Genomic DNA, 6,000 nt, shown 5'->3' with positions numbered 1-6,000 from the left:
GACAGAGAACTATAATATTCTAGAGAACTAGAAGCATTTTAATAGTTTCTATGTCCCTTGTGTGTTTTGCATGGCTATTTTCAAAGATTGAATTTGACTTTTCCTAATATACAAGGCTTCTTCAGTCCACTGGTGCTGAAGAATGAACGAGATTGACCTTGCTCTTTTAGGTAGGATATAGCCAGCTATTATTATGACGTAATTTTATTTTCTTGTCAAATTTGCTACTTTAGAGCAGATTTAGTGACTACCAAGTTCCTGCTTTGAATTTTAATTTCCTGTCAGGTGTTTATTAGTCATCAGTCTTATTAATTGTACTTTGTTTTTAACTCTTATGCCATATCACATTTTACCATGTGCACATTTTTTTCTTATTTGATTGATTTTAAGCTCTCCATTGAATTGTTTCTAAGATCTTATAGGAATAGTTAGCATTTTTCTTCATTAATTTATCACCTGAGATGCCTAACTAACATGGTGATTTAATTATTAAAATTTGTATGTGTCTGGATAATACTCAGTAAAGATGCTGATATTGCCAGTCTTTTTCCAGAGATGAAAGCATAGTATGGTATAATAAAAGCAGTACTAAACTAAGAATGTTGGTTCTAGAACTTATGTCATTGACTTTGGGGAAAATGGCAAATGAGGAAATAAAGAAAAGGATATTTATTTATCTAAAGTCCTTATATAAATTTAAATTTGTATAACTTTAGAACACCTCCCAAAAAAGATATCATATGTTCTGTATTTCATTGAAGCCTAAACACACGCAAAGCAAAATTAGAAAATGCTATGAAATTGTTGTCCAGAAGCTCTCCACTCAGTTTTTTGACAATAGGGAAGAATATATTGTTTCATGACTGTCACACTTAGCTTTCTCACCAAATGAAGAGAAGATCCAATAAAGTTGGCTATTGGTATACAATTTTAACATTGTATAGTAAAATAAAACCTCTGTATATCCCTAAGAATTCCTGTCATGTATAACAAGAAATTATTCCAAGTGTGTCCTTTGGTATAACATACTTTTATTTGAAATTGTATTATTTTGTGCACATTAAGTTCATAGTTTTCCTTTATACATTTGTATATTTTAATTTTGAAATTATATATTCAAATATTGAAATAATTCAAATATTTTTTTTGATTCATGGAAGAACATGGATCATAAAAATACCCAATTTTTAAAGTTTTCACTCAAGTGTTTAGAGTTTTAACAACAAATTTGAAGGCATATTTGCTGTAATTATCACTTTCAAATTAAAAATATTGTTTTCTTAAATATTATTGTAACTGACTTAAACACATTTATCATAAACCTTGTTGACATATATACAATTTAAACTACTTTATTTGTACCTAGAAATGTATCAAAGTGTACATATATGACATACATAGCAGACAGTGATTCTGAAAGCCAGGATCAACTCAAAACATTTGGATTGGAAATTTAGATTGGGAGCTTGTTGACACGATTATGTATATGTGTGTGTGTGTGTGTGTGTGTGTGTGTGTGTGTGTATATATGTATATGTATATATATACACATATATATATAATTATATATATATATATATATATATATATATATATATATATATATATATATAATTATTTTAACTGAGGAAGTGTCTCATTTATTTTTTATATGTCGCTTTAATAGCTTGTGTGCCTATATGTAAAGTATTATTCCAAGGATGAAGTTTAATGATCTCTTAAATCGTGTTTACTTACCTCATAAAATTCTTAACATCAATTAGAAATACTTGTAAGTAGTTTAAGAATTTTAAAAGTAATATTTTTGGTACAAGTTTATTACTTATAATCAAATATGTCAATTCTTATAGGATTAGTATTCAATTTTTCTAAAGTCATTTATATGTGTATACTTTATTTTCATGGAAATCAGTAATAATTTATGAATAGGTAACTGGGCTGGAGCTCTTTAGGATTTGATTATAAGGTATAAGTAAGAAACGTTTATTTTGGAAGAGCAAAATACAGTTTGCTAATTTTATTGAATCTTTTCATCAAGGTCGAAGGGTTCACGTGTTTAGAGAAACAAGGTATTCTTAATTTCTTTTGCCTCAAGGTTTCACTTATTGGATCTATGATGTAGTCTTTGAAGTATTACTATTTCAACTTTCTTGAATACATCAGATATTTATACTTATGCTCTTTAGTCCAGGTTATACAGTATAACATGAAATGTTCCACATTTTCCATATAATTATCAGGAATATCTAACCTTGATTGAAACAAACCAAAAAAAAAAAAAAAGTTACTATTCTTTTTCTTGATAAAATTACTTTTAAAATACATATAAACAATAAAAAAATAGAGAATAACTGAATGAAATTTATTTCATAAAGATTTTAATTTGTAATATTAATATGGATTTCAAGGCTTATCATTTCCTTTTTAAAAAACACATTCTCACATGTGTTTGCAATGATTGTTTAAACTCATCTTTCACTGAAAGCATCTTTTAAAATATATTAATTATCTTTACCCATTTTTATTTCAGTTTCTCTTTGCATGTGTTATTTTGATTCATTCCCACTGCAGACCAGCTTCCTCCATCTGGGGGTGGATTTTGGTGCTGTGAGTTTTCTGACCTCACTTCTCTCAATCCCACTACCAGAGAAGCTATGAACTGCTCCCTTAGGTCTAGTCATTTTTTTTTTTTTTAATTCCTGATAAGAGATATAATTCGCTTAATCCAGAATTGGGTGCTCCTTTCCTAGGCCATTCCACAAGGCCAGGATGTAGAGTCACACTACTGCGCACATATCTGTAAGGCTGGAAATGTCCAGAGAGGAAGCATCATCATGGGTTGACTATATTTGGCTTCCTCTTGGAGTTCTCATTGTTGAAGACCATTTGTATGATGACTTAATGCTGGGCTCATTTCCTACATGACTCATGTGTTTTCAAACCACCCCCATGAATGGTTTACCCCGATTCACAGAAGAATGTTGAGACCCAAAACGGTTAAGTAACTTCTCCTGTCCTATAGCTGGTGAATGATGGAGCCATTTTTTTTAATGGAAGCTTTATGTAATTCTAAGGATCTTAAGGTATTTACTATCTACATGATTTATGACTGCTGATGTTGACCTTAATCATCCTGTATGTGCTATTTCCCTCAAAGAGAGTATTTGGTTTGGTTTAGTTTTTACTAAAATAAAAATAATGCTGTAGCACAAATACTAATAGTAGCCATGTTGAGTACTAGGATTCAGCCATAGTCTTGGATCACTTGAAGGTATCTCCACTACATTCTTGGGACGTTTTACCCACACCCTAGGTGGTTGTTAGGCAGGTCATATTCAGCCCTCATATTACTCACACTCTGAATAGGATTCCACACAGTCTAGGTGACAGTACATGTCCTGTTATTCATTATTTGTTAGACTCTTTCCTTGTCCTCCCTCCCCCCAAGATTTAAATTCATTTCTACTTGGCACCGATGCATGTTCCCTCCCCTAGACCACATTGTCTCGTTAACTTAATAGGCATTTAAAGGGCACCTACTATGTGCAAAATCCGATGAGGCATACATAAAATCTGAACTGGTGTCTGCCTTGTTAGAGTCTATTTGGATGATTTCACTCTTCCCTAAGAAGATGTGATATTAGCAGAGGAGATCCGTACAAGTTACCAGGTGCCACACAGTGGGGGGAAGGAAAGGAAATGTGAACTTACTGAGTACTGACTTTGTGCCAGGTCCTGTGCTAAGCATTTTTACATGTATCCTCTAGACCTGTAATAATAGACTAGCCACTCATAACATAGGGCTATTTAAATTTAAATCCATTGAAAACAACTATAATTAGATTCAACTTTCACTTCCTGTCACTAGCCCTATTTTAAGTGCTCAATAGCCATGTGTGGCTAGTGACTACTATATTAGACAGTACAGATGTGGAAATTGTGTGTCATCACAGAAAGTATTATTAGATTATGCTGATCTAGACTGGAAGCCCCATGAGAACGTGCATTGGGTGTGAATTGTGCTTTATGCCCAGCACCTCACAGAGTACCTGACATGGTAGGCACTCAATAGTTATGTGAATAATGAATGAATTAATATATATATATATATGTATATATATATGTATATATACATATACATGTATATGTATATATATACATATATATATATACATATGTGTATACATATATTAGATTGAGTACATATATGTTCATATTTTTAAAAACTATTGTAAAATGAACATACAATTAATATATCATCTTGATCATTTTTAAGTATACAGTTAAGTTGTTCTTGGTACATCATATTGTTGTGCAACCAGTCTCTAGAACTCTTTTTTTTTTTTTAAGGGTAGTGCTTTTTTTGTTTTGTTTTTGTTTTTAAGATTTTCTTGGGAAGGGAGAACAGGACTTTATTGGGGGAACAGTGTGTACTTCCAGGACTTTTTTCCAAGTCTAGTTGTTGTCCCTTCAATCTTAGTTGTGGAGGGTCCGTTCGGCTTCAAGTTGTTGTCCTTTTAATCTTAGTTGTGGAGGGTACGCTCAGCTCCAGGTCCAGTTGCCGTTGCTAGTTGCAGGGGGTGCAGCCCACCATCCCTTGCGGGAGTCAAACTGGCAACCTTGTGGTTGAGAGGACGCATTCCAGCCAACTGAGCCATCTGGGAGCTCAGCGGCAGCTCAGCTCAAGGTGCCATGTTCAATCTTAGTTTCAGGGAGCTCTGCCCACCATCCCTTGTGGGACTCCGAGGAGTTGAACCGGCAACCTTGTGGTTGAGAGCCCACTGGTCCATGTGGGAATCGAACCGGCAGCCTTCGGAGTTAGGAGCATGGATCTCCAACCGACTGAGCCACTGGGCCGGCCCTAGAACTCTTTTTATAATACAAAATTGAAATGCTTTCTCTCTCTTTCGTTGTATGTATACATGTATGTATGTGTGTGTGTATATATGTGTATAAACATATATGTGTGTGTGTGATTTTACATTGAGACATTATATACATAATTCCTTATATGCATATGCATATATGTGTATACATATTATATAAACATATTTTATATCTACTTATATCTATATCTATATCTATGAATGAGAGAGAGATTATGGAGGGAGATACATCCTTAAGATTGTGAAATGTGGTGAAATGTATGAGTATGCATTTTTCCTTCTTTTTCTTTATAATCCGATTTTTCTTCAATGAATATGGAACACTTTTTGTTAAAAGAATTACGACAGCTCATGTTTGTTTTTAGACATCTACATCCCTAACCCAAGACACTAAATGTTTTAACCCATTATTTTAAGAAGGAATGGTAATAAATAGTAATAGTGGATATCCTGTAACTCAAAAATAAGGCACTTTTTTTTCAGGTTATTTACTGTATCATACAGAAAATAGCATTTATGTTCAATGCTTATGTTCACTTGCCTCACACTTAGAAGATGCTTAAAATTTTTCAAAACTGATTTTTTTCACCAGAGATCAGTAATAATTTAATATTTACTTAGGGACATTTTTTATTGTGATAAAATATACATAACACAAAATTTATTATTTTAGTCACTTTTTAAAATAAATTTATTGGGGTGACAGTGGTTCCTAAAATTACATAAGTTTCAAGTGTTAAATTCCATAATACTTCATCTATGTATCACATGGTGTGCTCACCACCCAGAGTCAGTTCTCCTTCCATCAACATATATTTGACCCCCTTTACCCTTTTCTACCATCCTCCCTCCTCCTTACCCTCTGGTAACCACTAAACTGTCGTCTGTGTCTGTGAGTTTTGTTTGTTTGTCTTGTTCATTTGTTGCTTTCAGTTTTATACCCCACATATGAGTGAAGTCATATGGTTCTCGATTTTTTCTGTCTGACTTATTTACAGTTTAGCAGTATTAGTACTATCATATTATGGTGCAATCATTACCATTATTCATCTCCAGAAGTTTTTTCATCTTTCCAAAATAAAACTTCTGCATGTTAAACAATATCTCCTCATTT

This window comes from Rhinolophus sinicus, chromosome 1 (assembly GCF_057876585.1).
Source record: "Rhinolophus sinicus isolate RSI-liver-muscle chromosome 1, RSI-T2T, whole genome shotgun sequence".
In the NCBI taxonomy this organism is placed as follows: domain Eukaryota; kingdom Metazoa; phylum Chordata; class Mammalia; order Chiroptera; family Rhinolophidae; genus Rhinolophus; species Rhinolophus sinicus.
The sequence above is the reverse complement of the archived record's forward strand: the minus strand, read 5'-3'. Positions refer to the sequence as shown.